We start from the raw sequence: 13,762 nt of genomic DNA, 5'->3' as shown, positions 1-13,762 counted from the left end.
CGACCTGCGGGAGCGGGCTGTGCTTTTGTCCAGAACTGCACGGTGCTGAGCAGAAAGCTGCTCCCTTGTCCTCTGTCACTCAGCAGCTGCCCCGCAAAGGGCTGACCTGTTGCACCCACCTGAGACAGACCAGCCCCAGAAAACTGGAAAGTGAAGTCGGAAGGTAAGTGCTGGTTTTGATTCACGGCAGAACACATGCAAAGTCCGCCTGCTTGGCACTGACGCCCACACTTAGGAGCACCTCCAGCCAACATGCCTGTGACTGCCCTCCCGGCCTGCCTGCCTCTGGCCCCTCCCCAGAGGCCTCCAGCACAGGCCAGAGCCCTCCGGTCCCAGCTCCGGCCCCTCCTGGCTGCCCACTGCCGAACCGCCTCTGTGCCAGGCCCTGTCACAGCATGTGACCCAGGTTAGCCCACTTTATGCCACTGACCCTTCACAACAAGCCAAGGAGGGGCTTATAAATCATCGTGCCCATTTCACAGATGAGGAAACAGAGGCTTAACTTGGCCTAAATCTTGTAGATTATAAATGGCAGAGCCATGATTTGAGCCCAAGTCTCACTCCATAGCTGTACCTCTCTCTTTCCCCTAAAGGAAGATGCAGCTTTAAAAAAACCTGATCATATACCTAATATATGTGTCTAGTTTGTCTGTTGATTGAACTGAATGTGTAAGGTAAAATGAAAATCACCTGACAAGTGCACTGCTTGGAGGTGTTTAAGAATTTGGTGCCATGCTTACATAAGCTGACATTTGTGTATGATACAATATGCACAGTGTTACGGAAGCCTTTGCTTAGATATATCCCGTTCTACACAAATGGGATGTCATATATGCTGTTGTTTTAAACTGTGAATTTCTCCCTTTCTGTCACTCTTTCGCTTCCTGTGCTGCCCTCCCTCCCACCACCCTTTCCTGAGCACCTCACCGGGGTGCATGACAGCCGGGCCAACTCAGAATTTGTGGGGCTCAGTACAAAGTGAAAATGTGGGGCCCCTTCTTCAAAAAGCGGAAAAGAAGTGCTGATAAAGCTTTTTCCTTTCTTCTCTCTCTAGACTTGTCATGGTGGGTTTTTTAATTTGCAACTTAATGTCATTCTAAGCAAAGAAAAATCAAAATGTAAAATTATTAGCCTGCATTATGCCATTCGTTATTATATTACTCAATGCCAGTTTTAAACGCAAAGATCAGTGCATTTAACTTGTATGCAAAATCACTGAAATTATGCAACTTGTATTTCATAGCTTGCATGTGGGTGTGTCTCTCGTTCCTAACCAGGTCCAAGGAAACGCTGCAGAAAACAAGCTCATCTTGCTTTTCTTCCCCTTCTTGCTGTGTGTGTGCACGTCCCATCAACACGCCTTGCCTTCTGTCACTGGGCAGTAAGGGAGGACTGGCAGGACCAGGCGCTCGGGTCCTGTCTTCTCCCCTTCTGCGCCAGCAGCCTGGAGGGAGTGGTTGGCCACGGCAGGGAGGCAACACAAGTAAGAAAGGATGTGACAGGGTTCCTTGGCCTTGGTGCCTGTGAGCCTGGAGCGAGTGCTCTGTGAACACCAGCCCTAGCCTCCACCTCCTGGGGTACCAAGAGAGAGAGGAAATGTCCACCGCCTCGCCTCGCCTCGCCTCGGCCTCGGCAGGGACTTCCCCAACTTGGAGCCGTTTTTCCATTCTAACACTTAGGAAATTGAAGTGTGTACGATTAACCTGCCATTGTTCTTCTCCCCCTGAAAGCTGGTGTGTCTTATCATTAGAGGTGCCTTAGTATTAAGGAAATATACAAAGTCCTCTGTAAAGTTTTATTAGATGGATTTGGAATAAATAAATGCTTAAAACAAGTGAAGTCCTAGCTTTTCCTGGCGCAAAGACCTTCAGAGGTGAGAGGAGAGAGAGACTCGAGGGGGCTGCATGGAGAGGCGAAGAGGCCAGTCCTTTCTCTGTCCACCCGTCTGTCCCTCTGCTGCTCTGGGAGGCAGATGGCAGGGCCTGGTCCTGGGGGTATGGCAGATCACTGACCATCCCCGGGTTTAGGGGGAAGTAGCCCTCAGCCTGGCGGTCAGCCTGGCTGTGCTTCCTAACTCTGTCCTTGGCCCTGGGCTGTCGCCGGCAGGTCGGGAGAGGTGGTTACTCACTTCCTGCTGCTGGGACGACTGGCTGGGGGCTTCCGAGGCTGGGAAATCCTCAGTGGGTGAGGAGGGGAGGCCAGTTCCTGGCATCCCTTGGGCCCCTCTTCTCCTGGGACTCACAACTAAGCCAGAATCCCAGGGAGCTGGCTCTGCTTGCTGGGACATAGAAGTGCCCTCCTCACCCCCATCTGCCTGCCCTATCCCAAATCCAGGTTCCATCCTACTGGCCATCAGTGGTGGCACGAGAGGCCTGTGCCTCAGGGGAGACACACTGGGGAGGGCGTGGCACCTGGCAGGAGCCCTCCATGATCTGGCTCCTGTCCCGTCTGTCCACCAATCAGCCCCTTCTCCCGCCCAGCTCTCCAGCCCCCCAGAGCCTTGTTCTCGCTCACGCTGTGCTCTGCGTGCTGTCCTCTCTCCGGATTCCCTTCCCCGCAGCTCTGCAGACCCCACCCCAGCGCTCGCCAGCCCAGCTCAATGCGCCTGCTCCGCAGCCCCGTTCTCTCCGAGCTCCTTCTCCACAGCACCTCGCCGTGGTCTGAGCTCTCTCAAGTGCCCTGTGACTTGTCTTCCTTCAAGACCATGGGCCAGGGTCCTCCTGTCCTCTGGTCACTTGTCACCAGAGTGGCTCTGGGCACATGACTCTAATCTCCCTGTCCATTATGTCCTTTTGTACCATGGAGATAACACCTGGCTTGTGGGTTGTAAAAAAAAGATGAGATGATTGATACAAGGCAGCCGGCAGAGGGACAGGCGCATGTCGGGGACTGGATGACACAGGCCCAGACCTGCCTTCAGGCCCAGGGCTGCTGCTCACGACCTGCACGGACTCGGGTAAAATGGAAATATTAACGAATCCATCAGAGGGCTGCTGGGATGGCCACGTGGGGATCTGCGTAAGGCTCAGCCCTCACCGGATTCTTCCTCTTTCTCGGCAGTGGCCCACAAAGCACTCCCCCGGACTTTTTAAAAAATCAAGATGAAATTCACATAACATAAAATTATTTTTTTAAGTGTACAATTCAGTGGCATTTTAGTACATTCACAATGTTGTGCAACTACCACCTCTATCTAGTTCCAGAACAATTCGTCAGCCCCAAACAGACCCCATAGCCATGAAGCATCACCCCCACTCTGCCTCCCTGAGACCCCTCTCGCCACCACCATCTGCTTTCTGTCTCTGCGGATTTGCCTATTCTGATATTTCCTATGAACGAAATCTCACAATATGTAACTTTTTGTCTGACTCCTTTCACTTAGCAAAATGGTTTTGAGGTCCATCCACATTGTAGCATGTGACAGTACTTCATTCCTTTTTATGGATTAATAATATTTTATTACGTGGCTATACCCTGTTTAGTTTATTCATTCACCAGTTGATGGACATTTAGGCCATTTCCACTTTTTGACGATGGTGAATAATGCAGCTATGAACATTCATGTGCAAGTCCTTGTTTGAGTCTCAGCTTTCAATTCTTTTGGGAATATTCCCGGTGAACTGCTGGGTCGTAGGGTAACTCTTTGCCTAACTGTTGGAGGAGTGGCCAGGCTGTTTTCCGCAGGGGCTGCGTCACGTCACATTCCTACCAGCAATAGCCCCACTTGTCCTTCCAACCGCCCTGCAGGTTCAAACAAACACTTGGCCCACTGATCCTGGAAAGCCACTTTGACCCAAGGGACATGTGGGTTTCTACCCACTCAGCGTGCCAATCCATTGTCACCGTGAGCATTGCCATACTTTCCCTCCCTTCTGTGTGTAGAGTACGTCATAGGTCACTGAGGGGCATTCCCATGCGCTACTCATTTAACCTTCAGAGGTTGAGGAACCTGCCCAAGGTGGCCCAGCTAAGGAGTGCCGGGGTTGGAGCGGGAACCCCACCCTCCCGTCAGCGCTCTGGCCTGCACCCTGCAGCTCCAGTTCTGAGTCCGCACCTCCCAGGGCAGACCAGGCTTTCCCTGGGAGCTGCCTGCCTTCCGTCTTCTCTGCCTGGGCTGCTGCTTCAGGTCAGGCCCTGATTTAGCCCCAACAAAAATGCCAGGGCCTCCCTGGGAGAGAGAAGTGTTCTAAGTACACGACATTCTGGGCCGCATTCCTCTGCTTGGGGTGACGTCACTTGATCCACAGGCCAGGTGCCCTTCACTGTTGAGCAGTTCCCCTTCCGTTTCTCTTCCGTTCTGCTTTCTGAGCGCAGCCCCCTGCCTGCTCCCTGGCTGGATGGCTCAGCTCAAGGCACCCTGGGGCTGGCCCCAGCCCCTCTGGCAAAGCATGATCACCCAGCCCCCACGTGCTGAGCACCTTGCTCCAGCCCGGCCTGTGGGCAGGTTGCTGGGTCATCCACAGACCACACGGACAGCTCCCAGGTGGGAATCGCACCTTATTACCGATGGGGAAATTGAGCTCATGGCCCTGTCTCCATAGCCACCACCCACCCAGACCCTGCAGGGACCCTGGCTGGGTTCCCACCTCCCCTTCTCGTCCTCTTACCCTTTCTCCACACCCTCCATACAGCTGCTGGAGGGATCTTCTTTTAAGTAAAAAACAAACAAAAAATCACACACAGCAAAGTTCAGTTTTTGTGGTGTCCAGTTCTGTGGGTTCTGACAAATGCAGTCTTGGATCCACCAGCCTAGTGCCACCTGAGGCCGAGCGCAGCTGCGCGACCGCCCTAAATATGGCCGGTGCGGCCCTTTGCCGTCAGCCCTCCCAGTCTACGCCCTCTGGCAACCACCGATCTGATTTCCACCAGAGGGATTTCTAAGAAGGTAAATCACCCACCTGTGGCTTCCATCTCGCCACCCCTCACACTGCCCAGGCCTCTCCACCCTCGCTGTGCTGCTGCAGGACACGGGCATGGAGGGCACCCTCTGTGGGTAGCGCTCTCCCCACCTCCCGTGGCCGACTCCTCCCCACCAAGTGGCGGCCTCAGTGGCTCTTGCTCAGAGGGCCTCCCTGGCCATCCTGCTCTGCACACAGGATGCTCAGTGTGGAATGGCGAGTTTGTTGGTTTGCTATTTGCCTGTGTCCCCGTGAACGTGTAGCTGCCCAAGGGCAGTGGCTGTGTCTGTGCCACCCTCCGATCCGCAGGCAGGCACACACTGGGTGCTCATAAACGATCCACAGGCAGGCACACACTAGGTGCTCATAAACAATCCGCAGGCAGGCACACACTAGGTGTTCATAAACAATCCGCAGGCAGGCACACACTAGGTGTTCATAAACAATCCGCAGGCAGGCATACACTAGGTGCTCATAAACGATCCATAGGCAGGCACACACTGGGTGGTCATAAACGATCCGCAGGCAGGCACACATTGGGTGCTCATAAACGATCCATAGGCAGGCACACACCGGGTGCTCATAAACGATCCGCAGGCAGGTACACACCGGGTGCTCATAAACGATCCGCAGGCAGGTACACACCGGGTGCTCATAAACGATCCACAGGCAGGCACACACCGGGTGCTCATAAACGATCCGCAGGCAGGCACACACCGGGTGCTCATAAATGATCCGCAGGCAGGCACACACTGGGTGCTCATAAACGATCCACAGGCAGGCACACACTGGGTGCTCATAAACGATCCACAGGCAGGCACACACCGGGTGCTCATAAACGATCCGCAGGCAGGCACACACCGGGTGCTCATAAACGCGTGATGACCAGATTGAGGGAGGCTGCCCGACTCCCCCATCTGTGCCCTGTCTGTTCTGCCTCATGCTAGAGGCCCCGTTGGTGCTGGGTGGGGAGCCTGGGGTCTGGGAGGACGTTCCCAGGTCACCCAGCCTGTCTCGTGGCTGGGCTTTTTCCTTCCCTGCCCCCAACAGGGTGAAGTGGGTCCCTAGTTTCTTGGTGGGTCCTGGGAGGTGTGGGGGAGGGGCACTCTGAGGCTGAGGGAGGAGCCAGCTCCCACATCAGGGGGACCCTGAGTAAGCACATCCTGCTCTTTCTGCCCCATAAATAGCCACTGCCTTCCTAAACACGGCCCTGTCACGAACCCCAAGGGTGTGGAGGTGGGAGCAGAGCTCCCTGTTGCCAGAAATAGCCCCACGCAGCAGAGACAGCGGGGGTGGTGGCTGGCTGCCCTTCCGGGCACTGAGCTAGACTCTCTTCCCAGACCAGAGTGATTCAGAAAGTGAGAAGGTGACCTTTTCCTTCCCTGAGGGTCACTTTTCTGATTCCAGGGTTTCTGTGGGGATATTTTGAGCAATCTAATGGAAGCAAAAGTGAATTATTTAATATGTCAAATTACTGAGGTTGACACAGTGCCCGGCACAAGGGACATGTGTAAGGAGCAGTTGCTGACTGACTCACAAACACGTTCTCTCCTGCTCTGTGTGCACGGAGTGCCTCGGGGCAGATGACGCACAGGCAGGCAGCTCAGTGCGTCCTCAGCCAGAGTCCATAGCTCACAGCCTGGGGTGGGGGTGGCTGTGCCCTCGAGGGGCGGCTCGGAGTCCATGCAGCCAGGAATGGTGCCCGGATGCCCCCTTGGAGCCGCTCCCGTGCGGACATCGGACATCACTGCTGCCTCGGCAGGCACAGACCACACTGGACGCCACTCTGTCCCTGATCTGTCTGAGAGCTGGGTGCAGCTGCCACCACCCTCCTTGGACAGGTTCCTGGCATGAGCACCTGTCCCCATCACTAGCTCCTGGTTTGAAGGCTGGTGTGGGAACATCCGTCAGGGAATAGGGGTCACCTGCCTGCACCCCAGCTGCAAGGGATGCTGGGAAGGCCTTTGCCACCCTCTCTGGGTGGGGAATCCCCACACTCAGGAAGGGTGTTCTGAGAGGCAGGGAGGCCAACAAAAATAAACACACTTACAACACCCGCCTTCCAACAGCCTGTGTAGCCCTCTGCCCTTGGCATGACATTCCACTCTGCGTATGTCCCCATCTGGGTATGTCACAAGTCCTGCCTCCTAGAAAGTCTCAGCGCCAATGCCACCTCTGCCAGGTGTCCCTCAGCCGGAAGGAATCATTCTGTCCTCTGGACTCGCCCAGCTCTCCATCGGTCTTCTCGATGGGCACAGTCTCAGAGCTGACCGGGAGCGTGTGTGTGGGGGGAGGTCTCTGCCGAGCACCAGGTGTCAGGTCAGCAAAGCTCTGCTCACTCTCCTGCCACTGCCTGCTGCAGCCACTGCCCCTGAGCTGGCCCTCTGGGCTACCGCCCACACCACTGCCACGAGGCCCTGGGCACGAGGCCTCCCTCACCTACCCTGGTGTCTGACCCTTCTCCTCACAGGCTCAATTCGGTGAGGCCCAGTGACTCTCAGCCCCACCCACAGCCCCATCCTTGTTGGGGTCACTGCCCAATGGCAGCCCCTCCAGGCTCTGAGCTCCCCTCCCCACCCAGAGCCACCCTCCTTTCTCTGGCCCTTCGAACTCCACTCAAGCATGGCAAACGTCCTTCCAGTGTCTCCGCTGCTCTTCCTGCTCTGTCAAAATGCAAGTCTCCCCAAGGAGAGCACTTTGCACCCCGAGCATCCTATTACCTGCCCGCCACCTCACTCCAGCCACCCCATCCCATGACACAGCCTGGACTTGTCACCACTGGATCCAGACCTAGCATGAGAGGCTGGATTTGGACAGACTAGTTTCTTTTCTCCAAATGAATTTTTATTTTTACCAAAATTATACATACATTTATGTAGTTAAAAACTAGTCTTCGACAAAGCAGACAAAATCATACACAGGGAAAAGGACACACTATTCAATAATCGGTGCTGGGAAAATTGGAGACCACATGCAGAAGAATGAAACTGGATCCCTACCTCTCACCATATACAAAAATTAGGATCCATTAAAGACTCATATGTAAGACCTGAAACCATAAAAATCCCCAAAGAAAACCTGGGAAAAACTCTTCTGGACATTGGCCTAGGCAAAGAATTTATGACTAAGCCCCCAAAAGCAAATGCAACAAAAACAAAAGTAAACAAATGGGACTTCATTAAACTAAAAAGCTTCTGCACAACAGAAAGAAATAATCAAAAGAGTTAATAGACAACCTAGAGAATGAGAGAAAATACTCATAAACTGTGTATCCAACAAAGGACATTATCCAGAATCTACAAGGATCACACAACTCAGCAAGATAAAACAATTTCATTAAAAAGTGGGCAAATGACATAAACAGGCATTTTTCAAAAGATATACAAATGGCCAAAAAACATGAAAAAAAATGCCCAATATCACTAATCATCAGAGAAATGCAAATTAAAACCATAATGAGATACCATCTTACTCCAATTAGACTGGCCATTATGAAAAAGTCAAAAAAGCAGATGTTGGCACAGATGCGATGAAAGGGGAATGCTTACACATTGTTAGTGGGAATGTAAATTCATGCGCAACCTCCATGGAGATCAGTATGGAGATTTCTCAGAGAACTAAGAGTAGATCTTCCATTTGATCCAGCAGGCCTACTACAGGGTATCCACCCAGAGGAAAAGAAACCATTACATCAAAAAGATACCTGTACTCAGATGTTTATCGCAGCGTAATTCACAATCGCAAAGATGTGACATCAACCTAAGTGCCCATCAAACTGACAAGTGGGCAAACAAAATGTGGTATATATACACCATGGAGTACTACTCAGCCATGAAAAAAGAGTGAAATAATGTCTTTTGCAGCAACTTGGGTGGAACTGGAGGCTGTTATCCTAAGTAACGCGGGAACAGAAAAATAAATGCCCCACATTCTCATAAGTGGGAGCTAACCTGTGGCTACGCAAGGGCACACAGAGTGGTATAATGGACGTTGGAGACTCAAAAGTGGGGAGATTGGCAGGGGGTGAGGAATGAAAAATTACCTGGGGGGTACAATGTACACTGTTCAGGTGACAGGTACACAAAAAGCCCCGACTTGCCCTCTATACAATGTATACACATAACGGAACTCAACTTGTACCCTCTAAATCTATTGAAATAAAAAAAAAAGTCAAATGATGATCACAGGTTTCAGATGAAAACAGAAATGTTCCCTGCTCCACCGTTTGCAGGATCCCATGCCCGACTCCTCCCCCACCTGCCTGCCTCCACTGGCAACGCCTACAACTCTTTCAGCGGTTTCTGCCCGCGGTTACCTCTTTGTTCTGCATAAACTACATCTGCTGCTACTCGGTCATATATGGACTTCAGACTTTCCCTCGGCTTCTCCCATGGGAAGGATTTACTCCTCTGTGTGTGTGTGTGTGTGTGTGTGTGTGTGTGTATGTTCCTCTTCCTCTCTTCCATCCTCCCAATATGATCATATTAAAAAGCTCGGTTGTATGAAGCATCAGTGTTTATGTTATTATGACTGCGTACTAGGGCTGTGCTGTTTCCGGGGAGCCGAGTGTTGTGCTGTGATTAGGTTTCTGTGCTGGTGTCCTGGGTCTGCCATAACAAATTCCTTGGTGCCTTAAAACAACAGAATTGTGTTCTCTCACAGCTCTGGAGGCCAGCAGTATGCAATCAAGGTGTTGGCAGGGCCACACTCCCTCTTGCAGCTTCTTGTGGCTGCCAGCGCGCTTTGGTGCTCCTGGTCTTACCCAGGCTCTTGGGCCACGTCGTCGGCCACGTCACTCCCATCCCCGCCTCCCCCACGTGGCTCTGCCCTGCGTGTGCCCGTCTCCCTCTGCCTCCCTCTTACTCAGACACTTGTAAGAGCCCACTCCGGTCATTCAGGATAATCTCATCTCAAACCCTTAATCACATCTGCAAAGACCCTTTCCCCAAATAATGTCACATTTATTATGTCTTTTAAGTTCTTCCCTTTGGTTTGCTTTTTCTGGAACTTCTATTTCTCAGACATTGAACCAGCTGGATGGATTCTCAAACATAGAATTTTTTAAATCCTGTTCTTTTTCCTTCTCTTCTTCCTCTCCTCCTCCTCCTTCTCCTCTTCCTTTTTCTTCTTCTTGGAACTTTCCTTGATATTATCTTCCAACTATTTTTTGAAAATCTGAATTTCGGGTATAAGCTCAATAAACAGCTTTATTGAGCTATAATTGACATATACTAAATTAAACGTCTTTAAAGAGCATATTTTAATAAATTTTTACATACCTATATATTCTCGAAACAGTCACCATTAACAAAGTAACAAACACATCCGTCACCCCGTCGTGCCCCTTAGGAAGCCTCCCTTCCACTTGTCCTACCTCCGCCCTCTTCACTTTGTTATGATAGAGTAATTGTGACTAGTTAGAGTTGTATAAAAATGGAATCATGTAGAATGTACCCTTATTTTGTCTGGCTTCTTTTATTCAACATAACTATTGCAAAATTTTATCCACGTTGTGTGCATCAGTCTTTCCTTGCTGTTTGTTGCTGAGTAGAGGAACATGTCACAATTTGTTTATCTGTTTATCTGCTGACGGGCATCTGCGCTGTTCCTGGGTTTTGGGTTATTACAAATAAAACTGCTGTGAATATTCATGTGCAAGTCTTTGTGTGAACGTACGTTTCCTTTTCGCTTGGGTAAATATCTAGGAGTGGAATGGCTGGATCACACAGTAGGTGGATGTTTAAGGTGTTAAGAAACTGTCAAACTTTTCCCAACTGCCTGCACCATTTTACATTTCTACTCACAGTTATGAGAGCTCCGGGTGGAGGTTCCGTTTTACCAGCACTTGGTAAGGTCATACTTTTTAATTTTAGCTACTCTCACAGGTGTGTGGTGGTATCTCATTGCGGTTTTAATTTACATTTCCCTGATGCCTAATGATGTTGAGTATCTTGCCATCTCCTTATTTGCCAACCATCTCTCTTTTTTTGTGAAGTGTCTGTTCAAATCTTTTGCCCACTTTTCAGTGGAGTTGCTTATTTCTATATTGTTGAGTTTTGAAAGTTCTTTATATAACGATACAAGACCTTTATCAGATGGATATATGCTTTGCAAAGATCTTCTTTCCTAGTCTTTAGTTACGACATTATTAATGTGTAAGATCTCTGCTTTTTCATGTTCATTTTTATAAGCATCCTGTTCTTGTTTAGTAGGTACAATATTTTACCCTTCTGAGGTTATTAAATATAATTTATTTTTTTCCTGTTCTCTGTTCTGCCTTTTCTTGATCTCTTTTCCTTTTTGTTTGCTTTCATGGGTTTCCGCAAATGGCCAGTGCCCCCAGCCACCTAAGTATACCGCAGAGTGAGCAGACTGCAGGCTCTGCCCGGCTGGGCCGGCCTGGGCATCATAGAGGACCTAGCCAGCAGCAAGCCAGGAATGCTGGTGGGGAACCTCCCAATGGCAGCACTGCAGGTGCCTCCTCTAGGGCACACGCCTGGCCACTGGCCTTCTGGGAACAGGGCCAGGAAGGGATCCGGGTTGCCAGGCTCAGTGTGCAGATTTTCCCAGAATCCTGTGCTGTTCAGCTTCCTGCCACACCTCCGCCCTCTCTCATGTAATTTTTCCAGAGAATCGAGCTCATGTCTTGGGGCTGGAGGTGGTAGAGGAAGGCAGGAGAAGCTACTGCTGGAGTCAGGGAGGGGACTGAGAACCCAACCACTCTGCAGGCAAATTTTCATCCAATCTCCTAGTTTTCAATCCTAATCCAACACTCTCCTTTTATGGCACTTGGTGCTTCACGACACTGAGCCCTGTGGATTCTGTGGCCAAGTGTCTTGCTTTTTATGGTGCTGCCTCTTTGTCCCTTTAGGGGGACACTGTCTCCTCTCTGCTGATCCCACTTTTGCTTTCAGCCAACTAACAATTTCTTGACTCTCCCAGCTGCTGTTGCAGCCTCTTCTGTTTGCTATGCTCTTGTAGAGCGATAATGTTTTTTTTTTAAATACCTTTACTGCCATTTTTAAAGGAGTTTTGGGAGAGGGAGGAGACCCATGTATGGTGAATCTGCCATTTTTTTGCCAAAATTGTCATTTTATTTTCTGACTACAACCTCCCTGCTTTCCAAATAACGTATTCAACTGTCCCCACTGGCCTGTCCTCACCCTCACCGGGACGTCGCCTGTTGACTCCTCCCTGTACCCCAGTCCCTTGCCGCCTTCTCTCTCCTCTCTGCTGGTCCAGACACTGTCATCTGTCACCTCCTCACCCAGCCAGGTGCCCTGACGCCACTGCCAACTCAGGATGGCCGACCCCCGCAGGGCCCCACACGCTGCCCAGAGCCCCCAGGGTGTGCTGTCTGCTTGTCCTGCTCTGCTTCACGTCTCCAAACCTCCTCTCCCCTGTTAGCCGAAGCCACTGGCCTTTCCCACCACTTTACAGAGCAAAGACAGGCCACTGGGCGAGGACTCCCCGAGCTGTCCCACCACCCCAGAGCTTGCCACCACCCTTTCTGACCTGGATGATACATCTGCTTCCTCGGAAGGGTCCCCCGGCCACATGTGCCCCTTCCCCACCCAGCAGCCCAAGGGCCCCTCTGAAAACATTAATCAGCGTTTTATCACTTAAAACCCTACAGTGCTTCTCATTGTTCTTAAAATAAAGACCAAAGCGCTGGTGGCACTTGGCCCCTGCTACCTCTTCTTACTTCATCTGTCCAACATCCCCCTTTTCTCTGCTTTCCTCCTGGGCTTTCTTTCAGTTCCAGAAAGGTCTTGGACTCAGGATTTTTACATTTTCTTTCTCCAGGGACTTTTTTTTTTTTTTTTGGAGTTTTGCTGTGCAAAACAGGTCTGGTCTCCTCTTGTGCTCCATGGTGAGAAGAAACCAATGGTCCAGGCAGGCTGGGGCCTGGGGTGGACCACAGGGAATGTCCCCAGGGAATCTGGGCTCTCTGAGACCGAGCAGAAGCCTGGGAGCTGTGGCGTGCTTGGTGGGGTCCCTGGGACAGGCAGTTAAGAACAATGACTGGTTTCAAGAAAAGCCCCAGTGGGGCCAGGTTTCCTCTGGGCAGTTGGGAAGCTTGGGCGGCACCGCTGCAGTGGGGCCTGCTCTCAGGAGGCTGGGAGGCTCGTTCCCGGGTTTGCACTCGGCCCCTCTGGGGTCCCGGAGAGGGACAACACCCCCACGTCCTTGCACCAGGAGCGGCCCCACGTGAAGGGTAACGGGAGGGGACGATGGGGCACCACACGTCAGAGCTGTGAGCCTCCTGTGCCTGGGGGCCCAGTTCAGACCGTCACCTGATTGTGTCACCTCCCACGGCCAGCTCCTCTGGCCACTCTGGCTGAGTGTCCCCTCTCCAAGAGAAGCCTGCCTGACCACCCAATCTAAAGTAGCACACAGCACATACACACAAGCACACACACATGACACATAGCAGCACACACACACACACACACCACACACCCCCCTCGCACGCTACGCACAGACACGCACAAGGAGCCCTCCGTGGCCTGCTGGATCCTTACCGCCTGTGGTCTTCCTCACAGCGCAGTCACTCATGCCGCTGAAAGTCCAGAAGTTTCCTTGCTCACTGTGGATTTCTCTCTTCTAGAGTGTAAATGCCAAGACATCAGGACCTTGCCTGTCTTGTTCACCAGTGGAATCTGAGCCCTCGGAGCAGTGCCTGTCTCACGGGAGGGGCAGTGGGCTGCCCCCCAGGACGAGTGTGGGGCTCTGGGCAGACCCCTGCCCCTGGCACTTCACCGCTGCCTGAGTTCTCTCACAACACATGAAGTGGTCCATTCTCGGCTCAGAAACAAAAGCCTTAAGTCGCACATGGAGCCTCCCAGAGATAAAGGGACAGC

Source organism: Eulemur rufifrons, chromosome 2 (assembly GCF_041146395.1).
Source record: "Eulemur rufifrons isolate Redbay chromosome 2, OSU_ERuf_1, whole genome shotgun sequence".
NCBI classification, from domain to species: Eukaryota; Metazoa; Chordata; class Mammalia; order Primates; family Lemuridae; genus Eulemur; species Eulemur rufifrons.
The sequence above is the reverse complement of the archived record's forward strand: the minus strand, read 5'-3'. Positions refer to the sequence as shown.